General features: G+C 37.1%; 1 pseudogene; it reads left to right on the forward strand.

Annotated features, from left to right (window-relative positions):
- The first annotated feature begins 2,288 nt into the window (after positions 1 to 2,288).
- LOC126608055 (uncharacterized) lies at positions 2,289 to 3,196 on the forward strand (annotated as a pseudogene).
- Positions 3,197 to 14,093: the final 10,897 nt, after the last annotated feature.

The raw sequence follows: 14,093 nt of genomic DNA on the forward strand, positions 1-14,093 counted from the left end.
CTTCTGTCAAAAAGAAAAAAACAAGGCGTCGGAGAATCCTTCTAAACCAGCTTAGCGTGGGTACTGACCAGACTGGCAAAGATTACTAGCTAGTGCATTAGTATTACCCTAACCTTGCATGCATGTCGATATTTAGGTCGGACAACCCTGCCGTTAAGCCCAACGTTGCATACATGCGTAAAGAAAATGTACTTCAAAGCTCAAGAACACATGTTTAACTAGTTATTCTGATCAAACACATCAAAATTGTCATCAAAATTCCTAATCTATCACATGTTTGGAATTGGTTTAAAAAATGAATAAAAACGATTTTAGAGAAAATATTATTTGATCCCAAAAGTACTGGAAATGCTTCATGCAATAAGCAACAGTTATATGCTTCTTGTAGGAAGCACTTCAAGTTTTTTTTTCTTCAGGATTCATTATATTTTTACTAAATATTTGTTTTAAAAACATTTTCACTAAAAACTTTTTTATTCATTTTAAAGTCATTTTCAAACGAGCATCTCTTATGTTATAGATTTTACAGTTGTGGCTAGCAACTGTCATAACAGAATTAACGGGATCTAATAGCCAATAATAGTAACCCAGATCATTAAAACTAGCCAGTAATCATAAGAACAAACCAACGAATTAACATGTGACAGAATCTGCATAACCGTCTCCATATCTGTATATCAAATTAATTAAGTTGACGAAAATTATATTACTGCGCTGTTATGCATGTTGTTGGATATATTTTTTTAACTTTTTAATTCATGGGATCATGTGATGAAGCCATAAATAATATGTTTGGCCGCCATGGCTGGAACCTTCGGCATTTTGCTGACAATTTGAGATGCCAACTTACATTACACACAAATATTGTGTGGTGGCGAAATTAACAATTCCCTGTTAACAAAAACTCGTTAAGTGACCATGTCCCCTGTGGCCTCACATTCATAACCTCAACTAAATAAATATACTCAACCAAATAAATTGACATTTATTTGTTGGAGAAAATTAGAAAATTGATCCTTGAATTTAGTTTAATTAGATCTTTAGAGTTAATTAAAAATATGTGAGTAGTATATATTAAACTTGTTATTTTGTAGAGCAATGATCGTTTTTCTCGTCCAAAATAAAAGGTTTTAAAAAAGCAAATAAAGGATGGAACTTTTGTGACAAGTTGAATAAAATTCAGGGACTAATACTCAAATTTTCTCCATGAGTTAAGCACAACATTTGTTATCAGAAAACTAATAATATTGGACTTAGGATATCATCAGAATAAGAGAACCCCAAAAGCATGTTTGCCATTTTTGAGACCAAAACATGTGCAATTAAAAAATAAGTATGCATTATTGAGTTTTAAAATATGTTTGGAAGTGCCTTGGGTATTTATTTATGTTGAGATTTACCATGGATTGGATTTGAAGCTCTGTCAACGGGTAACATAATATTTTTGCAGTGACCTTTTTAGAAGACGACTTAAATATTTTAGATTTCTGGGAGGACTATGTATTACCATTCCACATGGAACAATCATTTTTATCTTAGTTGGAAGTTGGTCCTAACCATTTGAAAAATATAAAATAAAATAAAATTAAAGAGAGACAAAATTGAAGTATAAATTTAATAAAATAAGGGTATTGTTATTGACACTCCAAAATTCTTGTTTTGCACTTCAAAATTTATATATTAAAAAAAAAAACTTGTGAGAATGCAAAATGAGATTTTCGGAATGCTAATAATAGTTCTTTAAAATAATTAGGTTAATTAATAGAAAATTTGGGTGTTAAAGAGGCAAGAAAATTAAGTTTGGGCCTAAGCCTATTACTCTGATGTTATACAACTTTGGGCTTTTGCCCGTTTGTCTTCGAATTTGTATGCAAGTTTGGTCCAACTGCATTTAATTTTATGGTGGGCCCAAATAAGGCTACAAAAGCGAAGGGTATTTAATTTAATTTAATTTAATTTAATTTTTTTGTTAAACGATGGATTTTGTTAGATTAGTCACTGACAAAGTTTGTACCCACACCGTCATGCAACGGTTTAACACATTCTCACCATTGTAGTAAAGGACCACTTAAGTGAGGATTTTGTTTGGATTTATTCATTTTGCGTCATTAAAATGGTTGATAAGTCTTGTCCTCCTAAATCCAATGGTCAGAAAAAAAAAATTTGGAGTAACATATTGTTCGATCTCAATTTAACGGTAAAATAAGTACAATAACAAATGATATTATTAGAAAAATAATTTATAAATAATGTACTAAAATATATAAAGTTTAAACCATTGAAGTAAAATTTAGAGCACCCAAAAAATCTGAAACACACAATTTTCCATCTACGACCAACCAACCCAATCCATATTTGCCTCCTTCCCTTTTCTCTATCTTCTCTTTCTCAAACTTCTAACCACTAGCTGATAAGCCCAATGGCCTCCACCCCCATTCTCTCCCCCACCACCACCACTCTCTACAACTCTCCTCTAAATTACCCTTCCCTAACTCCCTCACCAAAACCAACACTCTCAGTTCAAACAGACCAGTCACCAGACTCAACGTGTCCACCCCAACCGACAAACCCACGACGGAAACCATCTACTTCGATGGCGGAGCCCACTACGGTGACCTCCTCGCCAACCTTATCCTGGGTTTCACTCTTCTCTGGCTGCCCTTGACTTTAGCTGCCGTCTTCAGGGCATTGTTTTTTAGGTACAGGTTTACCAACCTGCGGGTAACGGTAATCTCGGGACTGACGGGTCAGGATAGGAGCGATTTCTCGTACAAGGTGATCAAGGATGTCCAGGTGGTGCCACGTTTCATCGGCGAGTGGGGTGATATTATCATCACCCTCAGAGACGGCACCAAGGTTGACCTGAGGAGTGTGCCCAAGTTCAGAGAGATCGCCAAGAATTGCCTCTCTTTGGCTGAAAAGCCCGCCGTATTGAAGGAAACGGGAGCCAAAGGCTTTTAATTTAATTTAATTTAATTATTACAAGGTTTAATTTCATGCAAAAATATTGATGTCGTTTCTTTTTCTTGTTTAAGAATTTTCAAAGGTATGCTAAATCAATTTCTCTTACACTTTGAAGATTGAGAGTACCATACATATAAGGATCTAAATTATCTGATTTCGAATTTTTAAAGGTGCAAATACTTGAACCGATGACTATGAAATTGAATGGAAATGTATTTTGGTTGTTTAGGAATCTTTTGGGCCTAAGTTCAGTGTAGTGCTTTGTTTTTTCATACCAGTGATATTTAACTAGTCTAAATTACGATCAGTGAAGTAAATTTGAATTCGAGTTATGAGCATATCTGTTCTAGCTAATATGGCTTGAGCCACGTCAACCTGTACACGTGTGTACTTAACCTTGTATGTGGTCGATAGGCAATCATAAGGTGTCAAGATAAAATTTTGGGTTGCTCCTAGAATCACCATATTCGGGAATGGAACAGGATCCTCTCCTGAGCAGTTCCCTAGGGATCCTAAGGATCCCGCAATCATGTCCGTTCATCGTATATCGTGCTGTTAGAAATTATTTGAATTTTAAAATTTAAAATTCAAATATAAATAGTACCTAACGAAAACTGACCGCACGATATAAAATGAACGGACAAGATTGCGGGATCCCTAGGGAACTGCTCAAGAGAGGATCCTGGTCCTTCGAGAATGGACTGAAATTGGGCACGACGCAGATCTACCACCCTATATGACGTTCACTCACTTTTTCGTAGGTTCTATTTATTTTTGTCATTTACATTTAATATAATTAACATTTGATGAGCATATATAATTTATGAGAATATATGTATTTAATAAATCACAATCGCATGATCTTTGCATTTAATGAGTAAAACAGTGGGTAAAAATCATTTCCATCACAATATAATCTAGGATGCCCATAATTTGTTTTTGGGTAAATTACAAAAAACTACCTCAACTATTAGGTCATTAATAGTTTCATACATCGTCTTTAAAAAGTTTCAATGTCATACCTTATCTTCGAATTTGTTGCAATGTCATACCTTCCGTTAGTTAACTGTCAGTTCCTCAATTAAATGCTGACATGGCATGAGTCGAGGCCCACTTTTTATTAAAAAATTAATAAATATTATTAAAAACTTAACAAAAATCATTTAATATTTTTTAAATATTAAAATAATAATTAATTTTAAAAAAAAACAAACCATCCGTCATCTACCCCCTCCCTCTTCTTCTCTTCTCCCCCATCTTCATCTTCTTCCCCCGACTCCCCCACCTGCAACCTAGAAAGAAAAAAAAAACCATCAGTTCATCTTCCCTTCTCCTCCTCCTCTCTTCTCCCCCATCTTCATCTTCTTCCCCCGACCCTCAACCTACAACCTAGAGAAAAAAAAACCTAGATCCAGTCTAACACCATCGCCGGGTTCGTGAGGTTGAATCAGGAAACCCCTTTCGCCAAGCCAATTCCGCAGATGAAGAACCTGGGCATGGAGAAAATGGGAGGAATGGGTGTGGATTTAAGGAGTGGGGTGTGTAGAGGAGGGAAGATGGTGGGTGCGGGTGCAAGGGTGGGTGCTGGTGCAGGGGGAAGACAAACTGGATTGCATGTAGGGGTCGGGGGAAGAAGATGAAAATGGGGGAGAAGAGAATAAGAATATGGGGATGAGTAGACGAAACTGATGGTTTGTTTGTTTGTTTTTTTTTTTAAATAATTATTATTTTAATATTTTAAAAATATTAAATGATTTTTTTAAGTTTTTAATAATATTTATTAATTTTTTAATAAAAGTGGGCCCCGCTTTATGACACATCAGCATTTAACTGAGGAACGGACAGTCAACTGATGGAAGGTATGACATTGCAACAAATTCGAAGATAATGTATGACATTGAAACTTTTTAAAGACAAGGTATGAAACTGTTAATGACCTAATAGTTGAGGTAATTTTTTGTAGACATACAGAAAATTCAGAGAAACGCTTGTTCAATCATACATACATAAAATTTGAAAAAAAATTCAACTTAGACGATGACTTGCACTTAACAAATGTTGGATTTACGATTGATGGGACCAGTGATTCAACACCTGTTACTGAGACCTGTAAATAGAAAAATCAAGAAAATTTGAAGATAAAAAAAATCCAAATTGTTTTTTTTTTTTTTTTGAAAAAACTGGAATATATCATTAACCAGGGCTGAAGCCAATAGGAATACAGAAGGCCACCATCGGCCAACAACATCAAACATAAACGAGAATAAGGTAGAAGCTACGACACAGAGGCTTCCCCATGTCACCTTAATCACGTCAAAACAAAAGCTAAGTTATCACGTCCTGCCCCCGAAATATATGTTTTCGGCAGTTAATTATAGTAGGCCCAACTTACAATCATAGTTAATTTATTTCATTAATCACATTCCTCTAAGTCAATAATTAGAATTCTTACAATCTATCCATATTTTCTTAAATGTCAAAACATATCTTTAAATTAACATTTGAATTCACTATCATTAGTCATCATTCTCCAAATAATTTCCTTCATTCCACGTAATCCATAACCATTTATCATTTACCAAAACACACAATTCCACTTCAAATTTAGAACCATTTCCTTCTCTTAGATCAAAATTCCATCTAAATATTAATTCTCGATGATTTAATCTCACTTATTGTATGGCTGCATCTAACGTCTTGTTAGACTGCCTACGTACCCTAAACAGGGATCAAGCCATTCGTAGTTCACATTTCCAAAATTTAAACCAAATCCGAATATATTCATTTAATCCAACATATACCATAATCGTATTAATATCCAAACCACAACAGTTAGGTCTCACAAGCCTAATTAGAATAACGAAACTCGCATTAAAACACAATGTCGGCTCCCTGGCTAGGGCCGCCGCAAGCGTCGGCTCATGCACCATCACTAGTGGTGGTTGGCTACCTCGACTCGTCGGAAAATATCACTATTTCTAAAAATTCTTAAATTTTACATAAATGTAAAGCAAACCATGGAGAACAACTTTTATACCTGGGCCAAAGTCTAATTTGGCCGGGAAACGCCTGAATTTGGCCACAAACAACCTGAACCCTAGAATTTGGGTAGTCTTAATCTGTCACCTATGGTGCTCCACCGCCCCTATAGTTGTTTGGGATTTGCTCCAGGTCTCAAGGGGAGTTTAATGGTGGTATTAATTTGATGAAATCCTTTCAAAATTGATGGATCTCGAGCAAAACCCGCCGCACCCACCGGTGCGGTTTTTCCAAAGTTCAAAGGCAAATCTCTTGATTTTTGGGGTGTAATAAGAAGAAGGAAGGTCATGGAGTATTGTGGTAGTGTTTAGGGGTATTTATTTTACCGGAAAACTCTGAATTTTGCGTCGGGGATCACAATTTTCGTCCCCTTGCCATCGGGTTCGCGGTCCAACTGTGACCCGGCCCGTAAGTTTCTCTCTCCCCCTTCTCCCTTTCTCACCTTTCTCTCCTTCCCCTTTCTCGATTGGCCCCGTCTTCCTCTCTACTCCCCTTACTGGTCCTCTCATTTTCTTCTTTTCTTTTTTTTTTTCCTCAATCCTGTGGTTTCTTTTCATCAAAGCAAGGTTCCACAAATCCGGAATCTTCCAGATTCAAAGGAAAGAGACCCTTTTGCCCCTATCTTCGCTCACTTCTATTTCATTCATTATAATTTCGTTTGACGAACGATTTTCGTCTACATGCTCATGAGATCATCTTCCATCCAAATGTGTCAAGATATACGATAAAACATATGAGGATATAATGCGTCCTCATATATTTACGTTGAACCAACAAGAAGCATTTTAGTCTTTCCACCTATCAATAAACTTTTCGACTTAAACTATAATAAATTTCAGTAATAAAATTTTAAAATTTCTCTATTATATCCATAAATCGATTCATTTTCGATTTTCTCGACATATTTATAATTATGAATATCTAATTCATATATTTAAATTTTCAGGGTGTTACATAAGTTGGAGGGCAAGGTATGCCATCCTTGTTTAGAATTTGAACAAACGAAGATGAGGGTTGTTAAACCAAGACTAAGTCGTACATCTCCGCTCCCACATATGACACCACAAAATCCGCTGCTCAATTAGTTGTTCTCAGTACCCAAGACCAGTCACACGACCTAAAATTTGCACATTCTCTGCAAATCTCACATAGGGTCAGGAAGACCTCCCAGTTTCCTTGATCAATACCTTCGTTCAACCAAGAAATGAGCTCATTCAAATCCGACTCCACCATAATATTCTCGAAGCCCCTCTATTTAGTTGTCACACAACCCTCCAAAATCCCCATCGCCTCTGCCGCCAACACATTGGGGCCCTCATTTATCTTCTTCTCACAACCAAGCAACGATAGGCAGAGTCACGAATTAGGACGCCGATATGGCAGTCCCCTTTAATCCTTTCCAACTAGCATCCACGTTTACTTTAACCACATCGTGCGTCGGCGGAAACCATCTTAGAGAAGCATCGAGCCCATTTGTCACCATTATTCGCGCACTACCTTGTCCCGAGCTTGCCTCCAAGAAGGATGAGGCCACCATGGAAATAGCAAAGATGATTTTCGTCGGGGATAGTTGTCGGGAATTGAAGATCGCCTCACAATGTGCCTTCCAGATGGACCAGCAACTAAACGCAATATAGGCCAATGTTTTCCTCCTATCCTCCTTCTGCCCCGGATGGTTGATCCATAATCTTTCGAGCTAGTAGAAATAGTAGAAACCTAGGTCTTTTCAATTCTCAAACCCAAATCGCTCCCAAACCAAATGCTTACTTAATGGACTCCTCTTGTTCTGATCAAATGGGGTAAATTAGGGAATGAGCACACTTGTGCCAGAAAAGATTATTGTAGCGATAGCCCCCCGCATTGCTCTTCACAAAAAATGTTTAATTTTTTGGAGGGCTAGACATGGACCAGAGTCTTTTCTAAACACCTAAGTCAACAACCGCAGACGAAGAAAGGCGAAGAGCTTGCATCTGATGGTTAATCTTGTGGGTCCAACTAACCCATTTGCTCGAGGGCACCAATCGGAGTATCCAGAATCGATTGTCTATCAACCTAAGCCACCTGACATTTAACTGCCTCCAACTACTAAGTCCGAGAATGAGTGTCAATTAAAGATGATACTTGCATTTTGGGGTCCATCATAACTCCTGGGACGAGACCTGGGTGTCCTGTCCCCAATGCCAAAACCCAACGATCCATCCAAACTTTAACATGATCATCACCGATAATCTGCCAGTGCGAGCCCTTTGCAATAATTTCTCTACCTGCAAGAAGGCTAGTATACGCCCAAAAGGCCCTTCCCCCTTGTGAGCATTGAGGAAAGATAATTGGGGAAATATAGGCTCACAATGACTCGAGCTCATGTAGTAGACGCCAACATTGTTTCGCTAATAAAAAAAGGTTAAAATCCTTCAGGTTCCGAAACCACATACCCTCTCCTATTTTAGCAAACCCAAAGCATGCTGACTCTCCCAATGGATTTTCCGCTTACCCCATTTTTGTCCCCACCAGAAATTAGCGATCGCGGCATCAATATCGTTGCATATATTGTCGGGGAAATAGAAAATATTCATGGGATAAGCATGGATTGCTTAGGTAACAACTTTGATTAACATTTCCTTACCGACTTGAGAGATGAAACCATGTTTCCACCCTTGGATCTTTGCCATCACCCGATCCTTTACGAATGCCAGGGCCTCCATTTTCGATTTTCCCCAAATAGTTGGAATGCCCAGATAATTCCCAAGGTCATCCACCTGCGGCATACCCATAATATTGCACACTTCGTCACGGAGCCCAATTGGGTTGTTAGCCCCAAAGAAAATAGAGGATTTATGCATACTTACTTCATGATCTGATGCTAGTCAATAGTCGTTTAGAAGCTGCACCATGTTCTGACAGTTAACCAGAGAGACTCGGAGGAAGATGAGAGTGTCGTCGGCAAACAATAAGTGGGATATGAGTGGTCTGTTCAGGCTGATTCTAATTCCTTCGATAAATCCCTCCTCTACTGCCCCATGGATTAATCTCGAGAGCACATCCGTGACAATAAGGAACATGTACGAAGACAAATGAGTTCCCTGTCTTAGACCCTAAGATGGCCTGAAACGTTTCCCAGGTTGACCATTTATGAGGACCGAGAAATCGACCGTAGAAATGCACCCCATCACCATATCAATCCACCACCGATTGAACCCCATCCGAACCATGACAACTTCCAGAAAGTCCCACTCAATACGGTAGTATGCCTTAATCATATCAAAACAAAAAACAAAATTGTTAGTTAGCTTGGAGTATCCAGGCCAGTTATGGGCCTTTGAACCGTGGCAAGGCCCGCTTTGTCAGACTTTAACTTTTATCTTGGCCCACCCAAATACAAGCGTGGGGTGGAGGTGCTGCTGATGAGCCATTGGCCATTAATTGTCTGCAAATGAAAACGCAAAAGCAGAAAAATAGCCCCAAAATCTTATCCTTGGCTAATTTTAAACTGTTGATGGGTCACCATATATATATTTATATACTCATTAGGTTTCACGTCCTATCACTTCAATATTTGTTTTTTCTCGTTTTAACTTCTTTTATATGTAAAAATAAAGCTTCTTTAATTCTGTCACTCTCAAATCTCAAATATATTATTTCATTTTTAATTTGCCTTATTAGTGTCCATCTATGTCTTTACCACACCAGCTACCAAATTTTTGTAGTTGTAGACTAACTATAATGTTTACAATCTCAATTATGAAAATGACTTTTATGAAACGGGTTTAACGTTTCGTCACCGTAGCGTCGGGTTCTATGGAAGTCGTCTTCCTTTATCACAAGACCAATTGGTAGACGTGCTGCTCAGAGTTTGGGAATTGGAGTCTTGGAGATGAGTTAAATCATAGCAATTAATTAATCACATGTGATTACAGCATGATTAACTTGTGATTTTCACTTATCGTAAACATGCATGTTCAAAGTTGGTTTTGAGTAGGCTGGTTGCTGACATGCATGGCCTACGCATGGCTGGTAAGTGGAGACCGAATATTTTGTTCATAAACAGGGTCTGCACGTCAATATCCCGTAAGCCCACATGCATTTTATAGCCTTCGGCTGTGGGGGAACGTCTGTTTTTGTTAGCCCCATATTTTCTGCTGTATACGGTTTCTTTTTTCTTACTTGTTTTCTTCTTTCTTTTTTCTTAGTATCATCACGCGACCGTGTCTTGCTGGCTCGATCGATGTTTTATTTTACAAGGCCAATGAGAATTAAAATTCCATGTAGTAATTGGGTGAAGAAAAGAGACATCAAACATGATCTTGCAACTTGATTTGTGACTCAGTTATAGTGCTCCTTGGGGACCCAATGGGGACTTTGCGAGGGAATCATTGATTTTCACAGACGTGAACTTCAGTTATAAATAAACTTTTAAAACCCTCAATCAAATAAACCAACTGGGATACTCAATCACATACATGAATGTATGTGGGAGGAGCTATGAAATTTCACAGGCTCTGACAAAAACTCATAAAAAGTTGAACACGGCAAAAAAGTGAGCAATCATCCAACACAACCAACAGTGTTCATATCCCCAGGCTCCTGCAGCAGTACTTAGAGTTTAGTCCTACAATCCCCTTCTTTGTTTGAGCTTGTCTGTCACCAGTCACCACCAGCATCGATCTTTACCTCAGCTTTTAATATTCCCTCATCCACCAGGAATAATGAGTGACACGAATCGAGTGGGGTTGAGGATGTACGATCTTTGGAGACCTTTTCTGAAGTTTCTCAAATATGATCAAGAATTAAGATCTTAATTAATTAGTAAAACTTCATTAGCTAGCCCTAATTAATCCTTGGTTTTTTCATGACGTCTTCACCCATGCATGCCAGCATTTCGACTAGCATCCATCAACCATGCATGTATCGTAGGACACATACGTAACCAAGGTGCACCACGCACATATGTACATACATATATGGCATGCCGATCGACTAAGCCAGAAATATGCGAAATATATATTATATATGGCAAGCAATATATATGTAAGCATTTTTGTTATGAAGTAAACCAGTTCTTTTGAAAAAAGGTTGTTAAGGTAGCTTTAAAAAATATTTCTATATTTGAGAACATGACAATGCATGGAATTTCAATTTGAAATATTGTGACAGTGGAAGTGTGCATCACTCTTCACTCAATGCCATTGGTCTACCAATTAAGGTCCTAATCCATGGCTACCAAATGAAAGCAATACATTATGGTCCCTAGTAATAATAATCGACACTCCCAATCTAATCTTTCAAGAAAAATAATCCGTACTCCTAGTAGGGTTTTTTTGTAGGACAGCTGACACATTTTGCCAGTTCGATTTATTTAGTTTCTATATATTATTGAGACTTTTCAGTATACTTGGAATTCTTCTACATGGTGTTATTATTTTACTTAAATTATAACATGTATATTTATTTTTATTAATATATTCTAAAAGTAAAAAATATTAACAATATCACTCATCCATATTATATATAATATGTGAAATGGTACATTATAAACAAAAATTTCTCCCATAGCTTTGTCATATCCCTACATGCTCGGGCGGGTCACAAAAGGAACTGATCATCAAGCTAGGGTTATACTGCTCCATTGGAAAACTTTTGACCATATAGATTGCAGTTCTCTCTTCTTCTTTTTCTGCCATTTCTCTTGATTTGGTTTCCTCAGAAAAAGCAAACACATGTATGAGTGTGGGTTTGGGGGGTAAGGATCCGAAAGAATGAAAGAGTTGTGGAAGGTGGTGTCAAGTCGCGAGGCAGAAGGAGGACCTCCCAGTTAGGTGAGCAAAGCTCCTCTCTGAAAAAACACCATCTTTATTGAAAGAAGCTAAAGAGAGAGAGAGACCCCCATTCCTAATTATATATGACAGAGTGTGCTTAACCCTCAGGCCCCCTTTAGCCCTTTGCAGGTTTTATTTATATATATTGGCCACACTTGTTTCTGAATCTAACAGTAGCTTCACATTTTTTGATGATCAGGAACCAACTTCCTAAATTCATTTTTGTTAGCAACAAAACATGGATAAGTTCTTCCGAATAAATAAGCCTTATTTATGCAACGTAGTAAACAATGGAAATTTAAAAAATAATCTTAAAACATAGAAATGAGGTGTCCACTGTGAAAAATATGAGAGAAACCTCAAAGTTTAACATTAAATGACAATCGTAATAGCAAAGTTAAAGATGTTTATTTAGCTACCTAAAACACTAACATAACTTGAAACCTTTCAGTTTTGACCTAATAAATTAAAGTTGTGGCCTCAAATGCATTGTCCATATATCACGACGAAGCTGCGAGTTGGACTTAGTCATCTGTTCTACACATAAAGAATCCCACCAAAAAAATGCTTAGCATATATATAAAAAAATGAACTTATCATTTAGTTTAGTGGCATCTATCTTTACTTTGTTAGATGAGAAAATTTCATAAACAAAAGTTGTTTATATAAAAACAAAAAGGATTTGAAAGTTAATGCCACATTGCCACGTTAATGAGAAATTTTTCATTGTGACGGGAACATAGGTGATACATCACGTGTTTTTATATAAATGGTGGGAAATTGTATTTTTTAAGTTATTAACTTTTTAACACACATATTCCACCATTGATATAGTGACACGTGATGTATCACTTCATATTCCAGTCACACTGAAAAATCTCTCCACATCAATGGAGAAAGCGCACGCACAAACACAAGGAGTATTATTCTAATCGAAATACTCATTAGTTTGTCAATCTAGTATTTCCACAAGTTCCAGGTCACTTAGACGAGAGATTTTTCAGTGTGACTGTTACACGAGGTGGTGCACCACGTGTTTCTATATAAATTGTGTGTTATGTGTGTTAAAAGGTTAATAACTTAAAATTTAAAATTTTCACCACTTGCATAAAAACACGTGATGTACCATTCGTATTCCCGTCACAACTAAAAATTTCTCCACTTAAACACACTCCAACATTGTGGCGGGAAATTCAAGTAGTGGAGCTGTGGGCTTGACTAGAGCAACCAAATCCTTTTTTGATTAATATGAATTTCTACCTTAGATTACAATATCATCCAAATCACAGGGGGGGGCTGCAATTCAAATCAAACTGGTCTTAGTCTTTGTTTAGCACCTAATTTCCTAAATATCTTAAATAATTAGACTCTGAGGTCGATCATATATATAGCTAGGTAGGTCATCAAGCATCTCTAATTCTCCATCATGAATCAAACAATGGGTGTTAAATAAATTAAGACTAAAGAAAAGCTCATAGCTTCATTTCATTAATTAAAATAAAGGTAACACTTCAATTTAGTGCATTAAGCAGTGAAACTTGTTTAATCTATATCTGGTGTTGGACTGCATCGATCATTTACGATTATCATGAAATGGTCAAAACATTAAGTTTGAACTATAAATTCATTAACCTCTAATAAGTTTAATTAGGGAAAATAGTAAGTATTCAAAGAAACCCTAGCTATACCAATATGTAGAATTTTATAGAATGAGTATAACATAGGCATGGGATGGGAATCTTGTAATCTTAAAAAGGATCAACTTTGGATCTCTGTGTTAGGAGTTCACGGACCAAGGGATCCATATCACTCAATTTCAATCATGCGGCTCCTATTAATCCATCTCACTGACTCACTTCATAAAAATTCAAAAACTTGAACAGTCCGGATCTCTTTCTGCTCTCTTGAATGGACCAAATCTCTTAATAAGTTGGTCCACAGGCTCCGGACATATAGATCCGGAGTGGATCTCATTCCCTTAAAAGGGACATAGCAATAAGAACCAAACTATGGGAATATAATTAAGGAAGGGCATAGGATTCCTGAAACCCTTTCTCTTCACAAGAAAGCATAGTTTATGTTAAAGATACGGAGAGAAAGTGAGGGAAGATAAAATCCAGAGGCTCTCTTGAAAAGGTGGCTCTAATATCCAAAATGGGTTCCCACAGCACACAAGCATGTAGGAATCCCAAGCAATAAGAACCGCAACGTTCACATAAAGCTAAAAATAGATAAAATTTTTCCATATGCTCCAAACTTTTTCTTCCGCACATGGGG

This window comes from Malus sylvestris, chromosome 16, assembly GCF_916048215.2.
Source record: "Malus sylvestris chromosome 16, drMalSylv7.2, whole genome shotgun sequence".
Taxonomy (NCBI): domain Eukaryota; kingdom Viridiplantae; phylum Streptophyta; class Magnoliopsida; order Rosales; family Rosaceae; genus Malus; species Malus sylvestris.